Source organism: Macaca fascicularis, chromosome 19, assembly GCF_037993035.2.
Source record: "Macaca fascicularis isolate 582-1 chromosome 19, T2T-MFA8v1.1".
Taxonomy (NCBI): Eukaryota; Metazoa; Chordata; class Mammalia; order Primates; family Cercopithecidae; genus Macaca; species Macaca fascicularis.
Window position 1 is genome coordinate 55,671,790 of NC_088393.1, and position 20,243 is coordinate 55,692,032.

At 49.6% G+C, this 20,243-nt stretch overlaps 1 protein-coding gene across 9 annotated transcripts in view; it reads left to right on the forward strand.

Annotated features, from left to right (window-relative positions):
* BICRA (BRD4 interacting chromatin remodeling complex associated protein) overlaps positions 1-20,243 on the forward strand; it is a 97,939-nt gene that overhangs the window by 40,491 nt on the left and 37,205 nt on the right. The gene's annotated exons all lie outside the window — the stretch shown is intronic.

Consider the following 20,243-nt stretch of genomic DNA (forward strand, 5'->3'; position numbering starts at 1 on the left):
TTAAGCACCCTGAGGTTCTGCCTTCGAAAGGGACGTTCTGGTTCCTTTCCAAAGGGCTGGTCGTCATCTTGTCCTTGTTCTGGCAGGTGGTGCGTTCAGCTGGACAGCCCGCTGCACTCATAATATTGGGGTCATATAATTTCAAGAAAAGGTTAAAGAAAAATGGTCTCTTAACATGAAAAGGTCATAGAGGATCATTAGAAGGAGCAAAAGAGGAAAGGGGAGGGAGCAAAAAAGAAACTGGAATATACAAAGTTCCAAAAACGCAGAGAACACAAAAGTAACTTGTGATCCTGTCACCCCTGGGGCAGGGCAAGTATGCTGAAGTTTGGGCCTGTTTCCTTCTGATCTCCCTTCTGATTGGCTCTTCCTCTTGCCCTCAGGCATTCAGTTTGCACAGTTGACGGGAGAGACATATTTTGAGAGCTAAAGACTGAGATTCCAGGTGTAGTGGCTCACGCCTGTAATCCCAGCACTTTGGGAGGCTGAGGCAGGCAGATTGCTTGAGGCCAGGTGTTCGAGACTAGCCTGGACAACATAGTGAAACCCTACCTCTACAAAAAATAAAAAAAATTAACCGGGCATGGTGGCACGTGCCTGTAGTCCCAGCTATGCTGGAGGCCAAAGCAGGAGGATCTCTTGAGCCCAGGAAATTGAGGCTGCAGTGAGCCGTGATTGTGCCACTGCATTCCAGCCTGGGTGACAGAGTGAGACCCTGTCTCCAGAAAAAGAAAAAGGAAGAAAGGAAAAAGAAAACTCAGGGCAGGGGAGCCTCAGCCAGGGAGGTGCATTTGGGGAACTGGCAGGGGGTCGGGGTGGGGGGTACATCCAGGGTGGGGAATGCTCTGCCCCCTGAGGGCTTGTGTCCCCAGACCTGGGATTTCTGCCTCACAGTGTGGACACCAGGGTCCTCAGGGGAGCAGAGGTGGGTCCCTGCTGGAAACTTCCCTGTGTCTCCAGAGCGTCTGCAAAAATCTCCAGAAATCACCAGCCCCTGGTGAGCTCGGAGTAGAGGCTTTTAATCAAGTCCAAGGGATCAGCTCAGCCTGACACACACAAACACACACACACACACACCACACAAACACACACACGGCTGAAACACCATGCTTAAGAACATTTCTCCCCTGTGTTTTACTTTTTGAGCCTTAGCCCAGGGATCTGAGAATAACAGGTACTCCTGAGAATACTTCCCTAGCACATCCTGGGAGCTCAGGTCACGCACTTCACCCGTATTAATTCGTTTAATCCTCCTGATAGTCCCTTGAAGGTGAGACGGTTACTATCAGAAGTGGAAACTGAGACACAGTGAGGTGAAGTAACTCGAGGATTCCTCCAGAAAAGTATAAAATATGCTCATTTCATCTAGCAATTATAAAGTAACACTCTCACACACAGTTACTCCTTTTTTTAACAGCTTTATTGAGATATAATTCACATACCATACAGTTCACCCATGTAAATCGTTCACCACAGTTTATAGTGTGTTTGCAGAGTTATAACCATCACCATAATCTATTATAGAACGTTTTCATCGCCTCAGAAAGAAACCCTGCATCCCTTAGCCATCATCCCCACTCCTTCTCCCCCTCCCAGCCTCCAGCAACCACAAATCTACTTTCTGGCTCTGTGAATTTGCCTATTTTGGACATTTCGTGGAAACATACTCTTACACGATGTGGCCTTTTGTGCCTGGCTTCTTTCACTCAGCACGATGTTGTCAGGGTCCATCCATGCATGTATCAGTGTCTCATCCCTTTTCCTGACTCAGTAATATTCCGTTGTATGGATAGGCCACATTTTGTTTATCCGTTCAGTTGGTGGACATTGGAGGTTTTTTTTTTCAGTTTGCACTGTTCTGAATGATGCCTTATGAATATTCGTGTGCAGGCTTTTGTGTGGACGCGTGTTTCCATTTCTCCTGGTGTCTACGTGGGCGTGGAATTGCTGGGTCACAGGGTAACTGCATGTTAACCTGCTGAGACCGGCCAGACTCTTCCACTGCAGCGGCACCTTGTGTATCGCCCAGCAATGCAGGAGGGCTCTGATTTCTCTATCATTTTGATGATTCATCCATTCTCCTGTCAATAGGATCTGGGTTGTTTCAGTTTGGGGGTGCTGTGAACATTCTAGAATGTGTTTTGTGGTCCACCTCTACCCCGTTTTTCATCAAGTTGGGATTCCTTAGAGAGTAGCACCTGTTAGGTAACAGGTAAAAATGATCTGTGGGCTCCTCTCTCTCCTTGGCACGTGTGTGCCGCCCACGTTGCATGTTCTAGAATCCTTCTTCCTGGGTGAGGATTGGAAGCCACGATCGCCTGTCTCTGTTGCTGGTTTTAGTCTTTAACCCTTGCTCTCTGGACTTGAGAACCATGCTTTTCCACGGTGCCTGTAACCCAGATGTCCACATCGTTAGTGAAGACCCTGCCACGTCCTCATCCACACTGCGTGGGGATCCTGTCCACCGTGAGGGGTGTCCTGTTGGGCTTCAGTGTCTAGATATGGAGATCGAAGTTCATAGGGGGCGGTGTCACCCCCTGGGGAGGCATTTGGAATATTTGCCCTGGCATTTGGGGTGTTATTGGGGGTGGGGGTGCTCCTGGCACTTCTGGGCGGGAACCACTGGTGTAGATCGACTGGATTAACTTGCTCCTGGATCGGTGTGCGGGGTGGGGGAGGGTGCATCAGTTCTTGTGGAGCGTCTCCCTTCTCTCTGTCTCCCTGTTTTCCTGTTCCCGTCTCCCCGTCCCTCTCTCTGTCTCTGAACTGCTCGTTCCCTCCCTGCCTTCTGTGCTGATGCCCAATTTAACTGCCCACCCCCATAGACTGGGCGTCTCTGAGCCCGCAGTGGCTGTCGGGGCTGCAGCCCGCCCCTGTGCCCTTTCACCTCCTCTCCTGCCTCCAGCTGGCCCATCCCTGTGGTTTCTGGTTGGCCTGTGGATGTGCCCCGGTCAGGCCTAGGTCAGGCGCCGACAGCATTACCTGTGGCCACTGAGAATCATCCTCCTTCAGGAGTCCCTGTCAGTCAGTATTTACACAAAGCGAAGAAAAAGAAACCTGGAGCTCACGGCTCCTGGGGGAGCCGGGCAGGAGCTAAGATAAGTCCCATTTATGGCCTGTCAGATAGCAATCAGTGCCTGCAGGAAAGCAAGCAGGAGATGGACTGGGCGAGGGTTTTTGACTACAAATGGCCCTGGTGACACTTGAGGAAAGGAAGGGCATGGCTGGGAGCGGTGACTCACGCCTGTAATCCCAGCACTTTGGGAGGCCGAGGTGGGGGCGGGGGCGGGGCGGGGGCGGGGGCGGGGGCGGGGCGGGGATCACCTGAGGTCAGGAGTCCTTTTTTTTTTTTTTTTTTTTTTTTTTTTTTGAGACAGAGTCTTGCTCTGCCGCCCAGGCTGGAGTGTAATGGGCTGATCTTGGCTCACTGCAGCCTCTGCCTTCTGAGCTCAAGTGAGCCCTGGGCTCTCCTCCCTCAGCCCCCTGAGTAGCTGGGACTACAGGAATGCACTGCCACACCAGGCTAATTTTTTTTTTTTTTTTTTTTGAGATGGAGTCTCACTCTGTTGCCCAGGCTGGAGTACAGTGGCGCGAACTCGGCTCACTGCAAGCTCTGCCTCCCGGGTTCACGCCATTCTCTTGCCTCAGCCTCCCAAGTAGCTGGGACTACAGGTGCCTGCCACCACGCCGGGCTATTTTTAGTAGAGGCGGGGTTTCACTGTGTCGGCCAGGCTGGTCTCGAACTCCTGACCTCAAGTGATCCACCTGCCTTGGCCTCCCAAAGTGCTCTGATTACAGGCATGAGCCACTGTGCCTGGCCTGTACATTATTAATATTATTGTTAATCTTTTCATTTATTTATTTGTGAGCACTGTTATATGCCCTCTGTATCTTTTGTGAGGATTAATTTAGTTAAAAGTCGATCTCATAATATATGAGTCAGCATAATCAGAAATTCAAACAGGAACGTATTGACAAGCAAAGGAATGTTACTGTCTCTGCCTCGAAGATCTTGTGTCCTTCCTGGAGAAACTTCACTTCCCCACTCACCTGCCACTCTCTGCTCAGTGTCAATGTATTGATCACCTGTCCAACAGAATCTGTTTTATCTCTGAGGTTAGGGAATTAGTAGAACTTGATATCCTGCTAATGGAATAGAACAGAGTTCAGGAGGCAATATCCTGCTAATGGAATAGAACAGGGTCCAGGAGGACCAGGCACGTGAAGACATGGTATGAGGTCGATATGGCCAATGGTCAGATTTGTGGGGAAACGAGGGACTCATAATAAATAGAGGCAGGGATCAAAAGTAAAAAGGTCATCCACAGGTGGAAGGAGATGAAATCAGATCTCTACCTCACACTGCAAAGCAAACCCCAAGATTATTGAGTACTCAAAGTCAAATATAAACTTGGAAGCTGCTTAGGCTTTGGGGTAGGGACAGATTCTGAAATGAGACTTAGGTTAGTGTAAAAAGTAATTAGACTTTTTGCCATTAAGTGCAAAAGTAATTGCAGTTTTTGTCATTACGTTTTTTTTTTTTTTTTTTTTTGAGACAGTCTCTGTCGCCCAAACTAGAGTACAGTGGCACAATCTCAGCTCACTGCCACCTCCACCTCGGGGGCTCAAACGATTCTCCTGCCTCAGCTTCCTGAGTAGCTGGGATTACAGGTGCATGCCACCATGCCTGGCTAATTTTTTTTTTTAAGGTCTTGCTCTGTCACCTAGGCTGGAGTGTAGCAGTGCAATCTCAGCTCACTGCAACCCTCCACCAGCCAGGTTCGAATGATTTTCCTGCCTCAGCCTTCCAAGTAGCTGGGATTACAGGTACCCGCCACCACTCCCGGCTAGTTTTTTGTATTTTTCGTAGAGGCGGGGTTTCACTATGTTGGCCAGGCTGGTCTCAAACTTCTGACCTCGTGATCCTCCCGCCTCAGCCTCCCAAATTACAGGGCTGAGCCACAGCACCTGGCCAATTTTTGTATTCTTAGTAGAGACAGGATTTCACCATGTTGACCAGGCAGGTCTCGAACTCTTGACCTCAAGTGATCCACCCACCTTGGCCTCCCAAAGTGCTGGGATTAGAGGCGTGAGCCACCGTGCCTGGCCGGTTTTTGCCATTACTTTTAATGGCAAAAGGCGCAATTATTTTTGCACCAACCTAATATAAAAGGTGTTGCTCTTAGAGGGAGGTGTGGAGGTCTTGCCTATGGCTGCCACTTCAGTATTTCTCTGCTTCTCTGAGGCTCTGGGCAGCCCTCCCTGCTGTGCCCTGGGTTGGGGTTGGGGTCGTCTCCTCTCTTAATAAGGTGATCAGTAGCTATGGGACCAGTAGAATGCATTAGAGGGGAATGGGCTTCCCTGAAGAGGGCAGTAGATGAGAGGAAGGAGCATGTATGAGGGCTTGTGTGCACCACACATCCTGGCACCATCCGTCTGGCCCGCCCAGCCTTCTCAAATGCTCTGCTCTGCTGTTCCCTTACACCTCTTGGCCAATCCATCTGCAAACCCTCTTGCTCTGCTGTTATGTCCAGAATTTGACTGCACGTTGTCCCCTCCCCTGTCACCATGTCTCCTGCCTGGACCATTACGGTCACCCCCTCTCTGTGTTTCCATCGTCACCTTCTGCAGTCCGTTCTCCACTCCGCAGCCAGAAGGAACCTGTGAACACCCAAGTCAGGTCATGTCCCTGCCCTGTCTGGAGCCCTCCCGCGGCCCGGGGCTCACCTGGAATAAAAGCTAAAGTCCTCGCCCTCGTTGTCTGACCTCACGTCTCCCGTGTGTCTACTCATGCTCATGCCCTCGTCACTGCTCGTGGCCCCTGAGGCACCCATGTGATTCTGCCTCAGGACCATTGCATGCCCTCCTCCTTTTTCCTGGAGCCCCCTCTCCTGGGGTGGCCACATTGCTGCTCCCCTTACCTTCTGCACATCCTGTATGTACCCCAGCCCTCCCCAACCCATGCTTGGCGTCCTTGCCTTCTTCTTCTCTTTGGGATGCTATCTCTAGGTTCAGGATCTGACTCCTGCCAGTAGAACATGAGCTCCTTGAGAGCAGGGATGACTTCCTCACTCCCAGCATCAGCGTTTGGCTTCTCTTTGTGGGGCAGTAGGGATCAGTAGGGAGCCCTAAGAAGGGGAACGGCACGACCCTAAATAAAATAGGTCGCTCTGGCTGCCAAGTGGGGAACTGAGTTTAGAAGCGGGAGGCCAGTTAGAAGTCCCTGCTGCCCTCCAGGCAGCGAGCACTAGAGGGTTGGGCAGACGATGCTGGTTCCAAGACCTAGAGAAGGGTGGGCTGGAGTTATATAAGACACAGGAGGAATGGTGGCATCTTGGAGCCAACCAGCGTTGGCTGATTCCCGCAGACGGCCCCACTCCTGGCTCTGATGCAGCTGCAAACCCACAGCTTGCCCGGGACCTGCTTTAGGACAGGAACGTTTGAACTGCACCAGGTCAGCATCTGAAGGTGTTTGCTCTAAGACCCAGGCCTGTGACTCTGCCAGCCCAAACCCCTGCCAGGTCCTGGGCAGATGTCGGCCTGCTGTCACTTCTCTGGACTCTAAGGCTTTTCTGCCTGTGTGGCATGTGAGAAAAATGGGGGAGTGATTAGGAAGGCTCATGCAGAATCCAGGTAAAAAACTTTCTGGTATGGAAGGGTGGAGGGGAGGAAGGTCATCTGGAGTATTTTTTTGAGACAAGGTCACCCAGGCTGGAGTGCAATGGTGCGACCATGGCTCACTGCAGCCTCGACCTCCCAGGCTCAAGCAATCCTCCTGCCTCAGCCTCCTGAGTAGTTGGGATCAGAGGCATGTGCCACCACACCCAGCTATTTAAAAAAAATTTTTTTTGTAGAGAACAGGGTCTTACTATGCTGCCCAGGCCAGTCTCAAACTCCTGGGCCCAAGCGATCCTGCTCCCTTGGCTCCCAAAGTGCTGGGATTACAAGTGTCAGCCACTGCGCCTGGCCTGTCCAGACTTTGTGTAGACATCAGCAATCAGGCAGTGGGGCATCTTGGAAAGCAGCCAAGGCTTTGGTGTCCATGAAACCCAGGTTCTAATCTCATTGCTTCTTACTACTTACTCAGTGGCTTTTTAGCTTGTGTGCATTCGGCTGCAAGTAATAGTTGACTTGACCACTGATGGCTTAAATACTCTCTTATTTTTTTTTTAACAAATATTTCTAAATTTAGTTTTTGAGATGGCTAATTCACAAAGCTGAAAAAGCAAACATTATTTTGAAAACTGTGCAGTGGAACGCCTCCTATCCCTGTTCCCATCTGCCAGGTCCCTTCATAGTTAGTCAGTGTATTTAGTGTCATACAGACCCTTCCTGAAGTCCTTTAGGCATTGAAAAGCATTCAGAATATGTATCATTTCTCCTTCACCCTTTTCTTAATCAGATGGTAACGTTTTAAACATGCCATTCTGCATTTTACTTTTCCACGTAGCAATAGTCTGGGAGCTCTTTCCCTGTCTTTCCCTATCGGTACACAGAGAACATCCTCGTTCTTATTTTGTTTTTTTGAGACAGGATCTCGCGCTGTCCCCCAGGCTGGAGTGCACGATCTCAGCTCACTGCAACCTCCACCCTCACTGGCTCAAGCGATCCTCCCACCTCAGCCTCCCCAGTAGCTGGGATTACAGGCACACACCACCACACCTGGCTAATTTTTATATTTTAGTAGAGACGGGGTTTCATCATGTTGGCCTGGCCGGTCTGGAACTCCTGACCTCAAGTGATCCTCCTGCCTCGGCCTCCCAAAGTGCTGGGATTACAGGCATGAGCCACTGTGCCTGGCCTCATTCTTTTTTTTTTTTTCAATGACATCTTTATTGACATATAATTCACGTACCATAAAATGCACCCATCTAAAGTGTAGCAATTCAGTGGTTTTCAGTATATTCATAGAGTTGTGCAGACATCACCACAATCCATTTTAGAACATTTTCATCATCTCAAGAAGAAACCGTACCCATGAGCAGCCGCTTTGAATTTCTCCCTCCCCGCAGTCCTTAGCAACCATGCATCTACTTTCCATCTCTCTGGGTTTGCCTGTTCTGGACAGTTTGCATAAATGGAATCATGGAATATATGGCCTTTGTGCCTGGCTCCCTTCACTCGGCGTCATGCGTTCCAGGTTCGTGCGTGTTGGAGCGTGTGCCAGTGTTTCCTTCCTTCCTTATGGCGCAGTGATAGTCTGTGATATGGATACACCACATCTGTTTATCCGTTCATCCACAGACGGGCATTTGGGTCTTTTCCACCTTTTGCCTCTTGCAAGTAAAGGAGCTGCGGATGTTCACAGGCCAGTCTTTGTTTTGTTTTGTTTTGTTTTGAAACCGAGTTTCGCTCTTGTTGCCCAGGCTGGAGTGCAGCGGTGCAATCTCAGCTTACTGCAACCTGTGCCTCCCAGGTTCAAGCGACTCTCCCGCTGCAGCCTCCCCAGTAGCTGGGACTACAAGTGTGAGCCACTGTGCCCAGCCTCGGGCCAATTTTTGTGTGGACGTAGGTTTTCGTCTCTCTTGGGTCTATAAGTAGGAGTGGAATTGCTGGGTCACGTGGCAACTCTATGTTTAACTTTTGGAGGAACTGCCCGGCGGGTTTCCACAGCAGCTGCACCCTTTGACAGTCCCACCAACAGTGAGTGAGGGTTCATGTTCCGCCACACCCTCACGAACACTTGCCCTTGTCTGTCTCCTTGATTGGAGCTATCCTAATGGGTGCGAAATGGTATCCTATGGTTCTGATGTGGACTTCCTTGGTGGCTAATGATGTTGAGTATCTTGTCATGGCCATTTGTATACCTCTTTCTTTTTTGTACAGCTGCATACCATTCCCCTGTTTACAGAAACTGTAGTTTATTTAACCCATTTACTACTGCAATAGTCCTGCCCAAGTAATTAAAAAAAAAAAAAATCAACCGGTTTGTTTTTTTGTTTGTTTGTTTGAGATGGAATCTCACTCTGTCGCCCAGGCTGGAGTGCAGTGGCCGGATCTCAGCTCACTGCAAGCTCCGCCTCCTGGGTTTACGCCATTCTCCTGCCTCAGCCTCCCGAGTAGCTGGGACTACAGGCGCCCGCCACCTCGCCCGGCTAGTTTTTTTTTTTGTATTTTTTAGTAGTTTCACCGTGTTAGCCAGGATGATCTCCATCTCCTTACCTTGTGATCCGCCCATCTCGGCCTCCCAAAGTGCTGGGATTACAGGCTTGAGCCACCGCGCCCGGCCTAAAATCAACCTGTTTACTACTGATGGCCAGTGGGTTGTTTCTAGTATCTCGCTATTATTATTATTTTTTTATTTTTGTTTTTATTTTTTTGAGATGGAGCCTCACTCTGTCACCCAGGCTGGAGTGCAGTGGCGCGATCTCGGCTCACTGCAAACTCCACGTCCCGGGTTCACACCATTCTCCCGCCTCAGCCTCCTGAGTAGCTGGGACTACAGGTGCCCGCCACCGTCTTGCTATTATTAATAGAAACATAACTGTAAGGCCAGGGCATGGTGGCTCATGTCTGTAATCCCTGCACTTTGGGAGGCCAAAGCGGATGGATCACCTGAGGTCAGGAATTTGACACCAGCCTGGCCAACATGGTGAAACCTTGTCTCTACCAAAAATACAAAATTAGCCAGGTGTGGTGGTGCATGCCTGTAGTCCCAGCTACTTGGGAGGCTGAAGGAGGAGCTTCACTTGAACCTGGGAGGTGGAGGTTGCAGTGAGCAAAGATCACGCTACCTGGGCAACAGGTACTCCAGCCTGGGCAACAAGAGCAAAACTCCATCTCAAAAAACAAAAAATTAATAAAATGTCCCCAGTTTAAGACGGGTGCAGTGGCTCATGCCTGTAATCCCAGCACTTTGGGAGGCTGAGGCGGGTGAATCACCTGAAGTCAGGAATTTGAGACCAGTCTGACCAACACGGTGAAACCCTGTCTCTACTAAAAATACAAAAAAAATGAGCTGGGTGTGGTGGCGAGTACCTGTACTCGGAAGGCTGAGGCAGGAGAATCCCTTGAACCTGGGAGGCGGAGGTTGCAGTGAGCCAAGATCACACCACTACTGCACTCTAGTCTGGGTGACAGAGGGAGACTCTGTCTCAAATAAAAAACAGTCCCCGGTTTAGTGCTGAAGTGCTGTCTAACGTTTCTAAGCCCAGGAAAGCTGTAATGTGAGACTGGGTGTGGTAGCTCATGCCTGTAACCCCAGCACTTTGGGAGGCCAGGGTGGGAGAATCACTTGAGCCCAGGAGGTTGAGACCAGCCTGGGGAACATGGTGAGATCCTGTCTCAACACACACACACACACACACACACACACACACACACACACAAAATAGATAAATAAATAAATACATTTAAAAATTAGCTAAGTGTGGTGGCGCCCACCTGGGAGGATCACATGAGCCTGGAAGGTCAAGGCTGCCGTGAGTTCTCTTCACACCACTGCACTCCAGCCTGGGCAACAGTGAGACCCTGTCTCAAAAAAACAAAAACAAGAAGGCTGTGATGTGCCTTTCAGAGAAAATACACATATTAGAGAAACTTCTTTCAGGCACAAGTTAGGGTACTGCTGATGTGAGTAAGGCTCAATGTTAGTGAATCAAAAAATATACATTAAATAAGGTGTCTTCAAACAGAAACACACGTAAGCCAAAGTTATATATTGAGTGATGAAAGCATTGTGGCCAGAGGCTTTCAGGAACCTAACTTTGTATTTCCCCCAGGAGACATGGCTAATGTCTAAGTACTTGCTAATCCAGTGTTCACAGTCACTTTACAGATTCTGTAATATAGAACACAGCCACCTGGAATAACCACCAATTGCACAGGGAATTTTTTTCTACATGCTAGTGGTGCTTTACTGGGATCTGATTTATGTGCAGTAAAATGCACAAATCTTAAGTGCACAGCTTGATGAGTTTTGACAAATACTACCTGTATGAGCATCACTCAGCTCTAGCTAGAGAACACGTCTATCATCTGAGAAGGCTCCCTCATAGCCTTTCCCAGACGTTCCTGCATCCCTCCCTTGAAGTGGCCACATGTCGGATTTCTCCCCCCCACTATAAATCAGTTCCAGGTGTTCTAGATTTTTTTTTTTTTTTTAGACGGAGTCTTGCTCTGTTGCCCAAGCTGGAGTGCAGAGAGGCGATCTCGGCTCACTGCAAACTCTGCCTCCCGGGTTCAAGAGATTCTCCTGCCTCAACCTTCCTAGTAGCTGGGACTACAGGCACCCACCACCACGCCCGGCTAATTTTTTGTGTTTTTAGTAGAGACGGGGTTTCACCATGTTAGCCAGGATGGTCTTGATCTCCCGACCTAGTGATCCACCTGCCTTGGCCTCCCAAAGTGCTGGGATTACAGGCGTGAGCCACCGTACCGGGCCGATGTTCTAGATCTTTACACAAATGGACTCACACTTCGTTTGCCCAGCATGATCCATTTAAGACTCATTTGTATTGTTGCGTGTAGAAGTCCTTCATTCCCTTTTACTGCCAAGCTGTATTCTGTGATGTGGATGTAACAATGTATCCATTTACCTGTTGATGACTGTCTGTGCTGTTTACATTTAGGGGCTTTTATGAATAAGGCTGCTGTGAAAAGTTTTGTACAGGTGCTTTTGTGGACATACTTTTCACCTCCCTTGAGTAAATACCTTGGCATGACATTTGTTGGGTCACAGAGTTGGTATATGTTTAACTTTACTTAAGCCAGGCTTTAATTCTCTTCTGGGACAAGATGTCTAGGAGAAGGTCATTCCAGGGATGTTTGGCAGCTGAGGATTGTCAGGCCAGTAGGTCAGTGTCCCTCTGATACTCTCTCTCTTTTTTTTTTTCCCCTGAGTCTGTTTGCTAGGGAACCTCTGATTCTCTTGACCTTCCCCTCAGGAATGCATAATGGCTGCTGCGGCACCGGTCATTGTCATTGTATTCATAGCAGTCTTTCAAGCAAAAAGAAGGAGCAGGAGCAAACAGTCTTCCCAAGACAAGATTCTGCCTTTTTAGCCAAATGTGAAAACTTTCCCATATCCATTCTGAGCCTCAAGGGAGTCCGAGGAAGAATGTTTCTGGCCAAGGAGCCGGGGTCTTCACTCACTATGGTCCGTCCTCTGTTGACCAGGATGTTGGGGTTGGAAGTGTTTACCAGATCCTGGGCAACTTCTAAATTAGCCCTCCCGAGCCTCAGAGAAGACTTGGTGGGACTACTTGGTCAGGGGCCTGGACCTTGACCAGGAGCTGGTGGCTTGTGTTTGATACAAGAACAAGAACCCTGGAAGGAAAACTGAAGAGACAGAAGCTTCTAGGCCGGGCATGGTGGTTCATGCCTGTAATCCCAACACTTTGGGGGAGGCTGAGACGGGCAGATCACTTGAGGTCAGGAGTTCGCCAGGCGTGGTGGCGGGTGCCTGTAATCCCAGTTACTTGGGAGGCTGAGGCGGGAGGATCGCTTGAGCCCGGGAGGCAGAGTTTGCAGTGAGCTGAAATCATGCCACTGCACTCCAGCCTGGGTGACAGAATAAGACTTCGTCTCAAAAAATAAAAAAATAAAAAAAGAAGAAGCAGCTTCTAGAACAGTGATTCACAGAGTGTGGTCTGTGCCAGCAGTATCAGCATCACCTGAGAACTCGTTAGAAATGCAGAGTCTCAGGCCACACCGGGACCTGCCGATTCCCAGATTCTCAGATCTATATTAGGAACCAGTGGTCTACAAACCCATGTGCACGTCTTGGGGAACGTTTGTTTCCCCTTTGCTTCTCTTAGCTGCATTTTTTTCCCTGAATGCGAAGCCTGCTTCATTGCCTGATGACCTGTGTCCGGTGAACATAATCATTTCTTTTGTATTCCCGTCACCCACCCCGAATGCCTGTGCTTCACCCTCTCCCAGGGTTTTTCCTGTTTCTCATGAGCCAGCATTGAGAAAAATCCAAACCCTTTTGAGATACCTGGTTTTCTTGGCAAGGCTGCAGCTTTATAGCTGTATTTAGAACAGCGTCAAATGTAAAAAGGGAAAAGAGAAGACGCACAAAACGTTTCTAGTTTGTAACTACCTGTATAAAATAGGCTTTTAGGAGCTAGACATCAGTCGCTTTATGAGCAATCTAAGCTTCATGGAGCCCACTTTATTTGTTTAAACTAATTCAATGATTTTAGAGCTCTAAAGGTCACTAAAAATAAAGATGGTATAGATTTTAATTGCTCTTCAAATTGCTTTTTCTCTGTCTTTCCCAACAGGGGTGGAGGTGGGTGAAGAATCAACATTTTTTTCCCGTTTTCCTTTTCTAGCTTTGAAATAGACACATCATGCAAGAGGCTACATATCCAGGGCCCAGCCAGCTCTTACAGGGCTTTTGCATGCAATTGAAAACGGTGCTTGTCCGAGAGGGCATGACTCTGTGGTGTGTCGTTTGTATGAAATGGGAAAGGGGACTCCTTTCTCCATGTGGATGCTACCCTTGTCTGGGGCTCATAGGTGTGAGCAGAACCTGGACTGGACTTGATGCCCCACTTGCCCCTTTGGATCCCTTTGTGCAGTGAACAACCTGTGCAGCTGTACATGGTGGTGCATACAAACACACACACACACACACACACACACACACACACACACACGTTTTCTTCTCTTTTTTTTTTTTTTTTCTTTTTCTTTTTTGAGACAGGGTCTCCTTCTGTCACCCAGGCTGTAATGCAGTGGCATGATCATGGCTCCCTGCAGCCTCAACCTCCCAGGCTCAAGCAATCCTCACACCTCAGCTACCCAAGTAACTGGGACCAAAGGTGCACACTAGCACACCTGGCTAATTTGTAAAATTTTTTGTAGAGATGGGGTCTCATTGTTTTGCCCAGGCTACATATATATGTGCTATACTCAGTACATAATATATGCCTCTCTGTCTTAGAAACTTACATGTACATTAGTTTCCCATTGTTGCCGTAGCAAATACTACAGATGCAGGATCTTAAAACCGAAAGCTATTCTCGTATAGTTCCAGAGGCCCTAAGTCCAAAATCAGGGTGTCAGCAGGGCCACTGGGGTGGTCAGAGCTGTGCTCCCTTGGGAGGCTCTAGGGAGGAGCCTAGAGCCTTCTTCGCCTGGTCCAGCCCCTGGAGCTCTAGGTGGTCCTTGGCTGGTAGCCATGTGACACTAAGCTTTGCCTCCTTCTTCACATGGCCTTCTGCTCTTCTGTGGCGTCTCCTTTGCTGTTAAGAGGACATTTATCATGGGATTTTGAGCCTACCTAGATAATCCAGGACAGTCTCATCTCAAAATTGTTAATCTAATTATATCTACGAAGACCCTTTTTTCCAAATAAGGATGGCCACATCCGCAGGTTCTAGGATGTTTACGTATTTTTTGTGGTGGGGGCCACCATTCAACTCACTACAAACACCTTGGAAATACATCCTAAGAGCTTAACTTCTTGGCGTCATAGCATGTTAAGTCCATGTACCAGGTGAACGCATCACCTCATTTGTCTGTCTGACCAAGGTGCACGGGAATGACTCATTCGAGGCATTTCAGGACAACGAAAGGGGTAGAGGACCTGGCCTGGGCAACTGGCGGAGGTGGGGAACCTGTCACAGTACACCCCTGCTACTGGGGGGGAGGGGGAGATGGCCAGGCTGGCACCCATCATGTAGTTCCCATGGGCTTAGGAGTCTCAGCTGGGTTCAAGTTCTCACTCTTGGGTGACCTTGGACAAGTACCCAACCCTCTGGCCTCAGTCTCCTCATCTGTGTAATGGGCATGAGGATAATGGCATCTGCTTTATGGGGTTGCTGTGAGAATGAAATGAAGTAAGATGAAGCATTTAGTAGGCACTCAGCAAACTTGGCGGGGGTGACGAAGATGATGAAGTCGGAGGTGGCCATAGCCAAGGGCTCATGGGACAGAATCTGACCCAGTCAAACACCCAGACTCCCAAACACCAGGGCTCGTAGCCACGTGGCCCAGGCAGAGGTTGGACTCATAGTTTGGGCAGGTCCAGCCGGTGGCCAGTGAGGAAGGGGGTTGGCGGGGAGGGGCAGAGGCCAGAGGGAGCCGGGCCTGGAAGGAGGGCTTCCTATGGTCGTTTGGACATGCCATCTCGGTGTCCAGCGCAGGGAAGGCATATAGGAGGAGCCGAGGCTGCTTGGGCAACATTTATTTACTAATCGGTAGGGAAGCTTTTGAGTATTTTAATGGCAGGAGCAGCCAGATGTGAATAAGCCAAATGTGAACCCAGGCTGGGTGATGAAGAAACGGTAGGGCCTAGATTTGGGCCAGAATAGTGGTCATAGACAGGAAGGTGCTGATTGGAGAGATTTGGGAGGTGGGAGGGATAAAACTTGGATGAGTCAGGTGTGGGGTCAAACTTGGTTCCTAGTCCCCAGAGAGAGCTGTATCAGTGAGCTGTCACTATATAACGCACAGCCCTGGCCAGGCACAGTGACTCATGTCCGTAATCCCAGCACTTTGGGAGGTCAGAATGGGAGGATCACTTGAGCCCAGGCATTTGAGACCTGCCTGGGCTGCATAGTTAATTTTTCTACAAAAAATTAACCAGGTGTGGTGGCGTGCGCCTGCAGTCCCAGCTCTTCAGGAAGCTAAGGTGGGAGGATCCCTGGAGCCCAGGAAGTCAAGGCTGCAGTGAGCTGTGATCGCACCACTGCAGTCCATCCTGGGCAACAGACCGAAACCCTGTCTTAGAAAATCAAAACAATAATAAACAGAGAAAGGAAAACCATGATCCCAACGGTTAGAATTTGGACTGGGCGTAGCTAAGTGCTTCTGGCCTGGGCTGGGTGTCTGTAGTCAGCTGTCGGACAGCTGGTGACTCTGCGTCTAGGGCTTGGCTGGCTGTTGGCTGGGGTGATGGGGTGATGGGCACGTGGCTCTCATCCTCTTGCAGGCCAGCCTGGGCTTCTTCACCTGGCAGCTGGGCAAAGAGTGGAAGTGTGCCAGGCTCAGAATCACACACTGTCGGCCAGGCGCGGTGGCTCATGCCTGTAATCCCAGCACTTTGGGAGGCCAAGGCGGGTGGATAACGAGGTCAGGAGTTCGAGACCAGCCTGACCAACATGGTGAAACCCCGTCTCTACTAAAAATACAAAAATTAGGTGGGTGTGGTGGCGGGTGCCTGTAATCCCAGCTAATCAGGAGGCTGAGGCAGGAGAATCGCTTGAACGCAGGAGGTGGAGGTTGCAGTGAGCTGAGATTGTGCCACTGCACTCCAGCCTGAGCGACAAAGCAAGACTCCATCTGAAAAAAGAATCACACACCATCACTTCCACCACATGCTGTTGGCCAGAGCAAGTCAAGAAGCCAGCCCAGGGTCAAGGGTTGAAGTCATAGACCCCACTTCTTAATAGGAGGAGCTACAAAGAGTGTGGGGCAAGGGAGGAGAATTTCTGGCCACTTTGCGATCAACCATAGTGGCCTTTGTTTCAGATCCCCTTTCCACCAGCCCTCTCCTATTTCGTTTGACCTCTCTTCTTTTTTTTTTTTTGAGACGGAGTCTCGCTCCGTCACCCAGGCTGGAGTGCAGTGGCCGGATCTCGGCTCACTGCAAGCTCCGCCTCCCGGGTTTATGCCATTCTCCTGCCTCAGCCTCCCGAGTAGCGGCCTTTCTTCTTAATCAGTGAAACACAAAGAGCAGCCCTTGACCCGTGTAAGAGGCCTTGCCGTGGGCTGCAAAGATAATCCAGAAATGGAAGCTCTTTTGCATCAGGTTATATTTGTCCGCAAATAATGGGAAACCAAATAATGGCTTAAACCATAAGGATTAACAAGTTTGGAGGCGGGCAGCCCATGAAAAGTTATTAATACAGTCAGGCCGGGTGCGGTGGCTCACGCCTGAAATCCCAGTACTTTGGGAGGCCGAGGTGGGCAGATCACTAGAGGTCAGGAGTTTGAGACCAGCCTAGCTAACGTGGTGAACGTCGTCTCTACTAAAAATACAAAAAGTAGCCGGGCGTGGTGGTGGACGCCTCTAATCCCAGCTACGCAGGAGGCTGAGGCAGGAGAGTCACTCGAACCTGGGAGGCGGAGGTTGCAGTGAGCCAAAATCGCGCCACTGCACTCCAGCCTAGGCGACAGAGCGAGACTCCGTCTCAAAAGAAAAAAAGGAACACGGTCTTTTTGTCAGCTCCCATCAACCATCCTCTGCTGGTGGGCTTTTCAGCCTCAGGTTTGTTGCCTCATGGTTGCAGAATGGCTGCCACAGCTCTAGTTATCTCAACTGTATTCAAAACTGGAAGCAGGAGCAAAAGACTGTCTTTCTGGAAAAACTCTGTCTTTGTATTCTGGAAGAAAAACTTTCCCTGAATCTTCCCTGAAAGTCTCACTGAGCAGAACCTGTCTGTACACTTCGGTTTTTACTATTTGCAGCGCCGTGTTTACTCTAACTGAAAGGCAGGCTGGGAAAGTGAGTGTCTGATAAAGGAGGTGGGAGTGCCTCTGGCTTAGTTCGATTATTTTAAGGCTATTTTGACCACAACTGACAGTCCAAAATATGTTTCTGTGTGTTGCAGTACACACACACACACACACACACACACACACACACATATTATTAAAACCAATTTCTCAAATGCTCACTCTTACCATGTATAGTACACGTTAATATCTTCTATTCCTTTCCATTCCATTCCATTCTTTTCCATGCTGTTTAATTATTTAAAGCAGTTCCTGGTCACAACCTGCTAATTGGATTTCACAACCTTCAAAGGCGTGACCCAGAGTTTGAGAGACTGGCCTAGAACAATCTTTGTTTACATCTTAGCGTTGGCAAGTGTTACCCTGCACAGAGTCAGGCTTCTGTGAGCAGAGGAGGAGAGGTGGGGAAATGGTGTTTTAAAAAGCAACGGATAGACTTTGCCACATCATCTGCAGTTCCTGATACCGTTCTGGAGACTTTTTATTACTGGCAAGCAACCTAAGGGTTACTCCAGTTTGTATTGGGAAATTAAAATCCGCCTGTTTGTGGAGCTTAGCCGGCCCTTTTAATTCCGTATCCTGCTAGCAGCCTGGCTTCTGCACAGCTCCTGATGACAGCGCAAAACTCCGATTGCATTACAAGTGGAGGAGAAATTCACACAATTTTCTGGAAGGACACTGTGTCATTGTTGCGTCATGGCTGTTCTCTGGAGCTGGTTGTGGTTTTCAGGCCCGGCCTTTCCTGCTTTTTATAGCGTGGTGGTGAGGAGTGAGGTCTTCAGAATCACAGGGTCTGAGTTCAAATTCTGGTGCCATGGTACGACCTGGGGCAAGTGTCCCGACCACCTCCGAGTCTCTTTTCCTGTAAGATGTGCGTCAGCAGTGCTTCCGTGGGGATGGGGAGGGATCGGTGGATGTGGAGTGAGCACAGGGGCTGGTACCCAGAAGCACTCAGGCAGTGCAGGCTCTTCGGGTGTGCCAGGCAGCTTCAGCTGCGTGATGCCACAGTGACGAGTGAGCCTGGGTTGCAATGGCTCCTGGTGGCAGAGGCTGGCTTCTCGCTCATGTGTATGCCCGGTGGGTTGGCTGTAGTTCTGTCCACATGTCCGCCCTGTTCTGGGACTCAGGGGAACTATGTGATGGCTCCCAAAGCTTCTGCCCCCCATCCCCCAACCCCACCCCGCAACCTCAGTCACTGCTTCAAAAGTTTCTGATTGTGGGGGTAGGAGAGGGGTCTCCAGCGCCCCCCCGGCTGAGAACCACCGGCCATGCTCCCCAAGCCAGAATGGGGTCTGCTTCTGCCCTTTTGCTGTCCTTAGCAAACCCCCACCAGACACACAGTAGGTGCCTACTAAATGTACATTTCAGCAGGTTGCCTCTTGAACAAATGAAAGCATTTGTTTAATTTCCTCTGCACATTCGTTCATTCATCCCACAGATATTTGTTGAGCTCCTACTGTATGCCACATACCATGCCAGTCCCAGGGATCTTGCAGGGGACAAAACAAGCAAAGGTTCCTGTCCTGGGGGACATTTTGGTAGAGGAGACACACAGTAAACAACCAAACCATCAGACAGATGTATGATATTTGATGTTAAAATTTTAGTTTTATTTATTTATTTTTTGATAAGGGTCTCGCTCTGTTGCCCAGGCTGGAGTACAGTGGCATGATCACGGCTCACTGCAGCCTAGAACTCCTGGGTTTAAGCAATTCTTCTGCCTCAGTCTCCTGAGTAGCTGGGATTACAGGTGTGCAACACTATGTCTGGCTGATTTTTTTGTGTTTTTAATCTTCATGTGTGTCTTGAAAGGCTTCCTCTGCTTGCTGGGTTGAGAGCAACAAGACACCTAGCTGGCCTGGTGTGGGTGCACACAGTGCAGGTGCCGCAGCACCCCCAAAACCGCTCTTTTCCACTGCGTTTATCTCATCTGCAAAATGGGGGTAATACCAGGTGTTTGGAAGGATTCAAAGAACCCCGGTACCTGGCTGAAGCAGGGGATCTATTAACCGTTCCAAATACACACATAGGCCACGTGTGGCAAACAGCACCAAAGTGGGGCCAGGGACTTCTGTCCAGCCTCACTGGGCTGTGGCTCAAAATCTCTGGGAGTCACCCCACTAGATAGCATCAACAGTGGCAGTTAAAATGATCACGACTAGCGTGCACACCGCCTACAGAGTGCTTTAGGACATGGATTACAGATGTTCCTATGTAACAGTCCCATGGAGGACATAGTGTTATCCTCCCCCATTTTCCAGATGGGGAAACTAAGGCACAGAGGGGATGAATAACTTGTCTTAGGGTACACGGCTGGGAATGGGAAGTGGCAGCCCAGGGATGGGAGCCTCAGAATTGGTCAAGATGCACTTGATTCCTGCTTTGAGCATGCGCAGGCAGCAACCCCAGCCCCTCGCCCGATTTCTTTTTTTTTTTTTTTTTTTGGAGCTCTGTCATCCAGGCTGGGGTGCAGTGGTGCAATCTCAGCTCACTGCAGCCTCCGCCTCCTGGGTTCAAGCAATTCTTCTGCCTCAGCCTGCTGAGTAGCTGGGATTACAGGTGTGTGCCACCATGCCCAGCTAAGTTTTGTACTTTAGTAGAGACAAGGTTTCACCATCTTGACCAGGCTGGTCTTGAACTCCTGACCTCAGTTGACCTGCCCACCCCGGCCTCCCAAAGTGCTGGCATTACGGGTGTGAGCCACCACGCCCGGCCTTCTTTTCTTTTTGAGATGGAGTCTCACTGTCGCCCAGGCCGGAGAGCAGTGGTGTGATCTTGGTTCACCACAGCCTCGGCCTCTCTAGCTCAAGTGATTCTCCCACCTCAGCCTC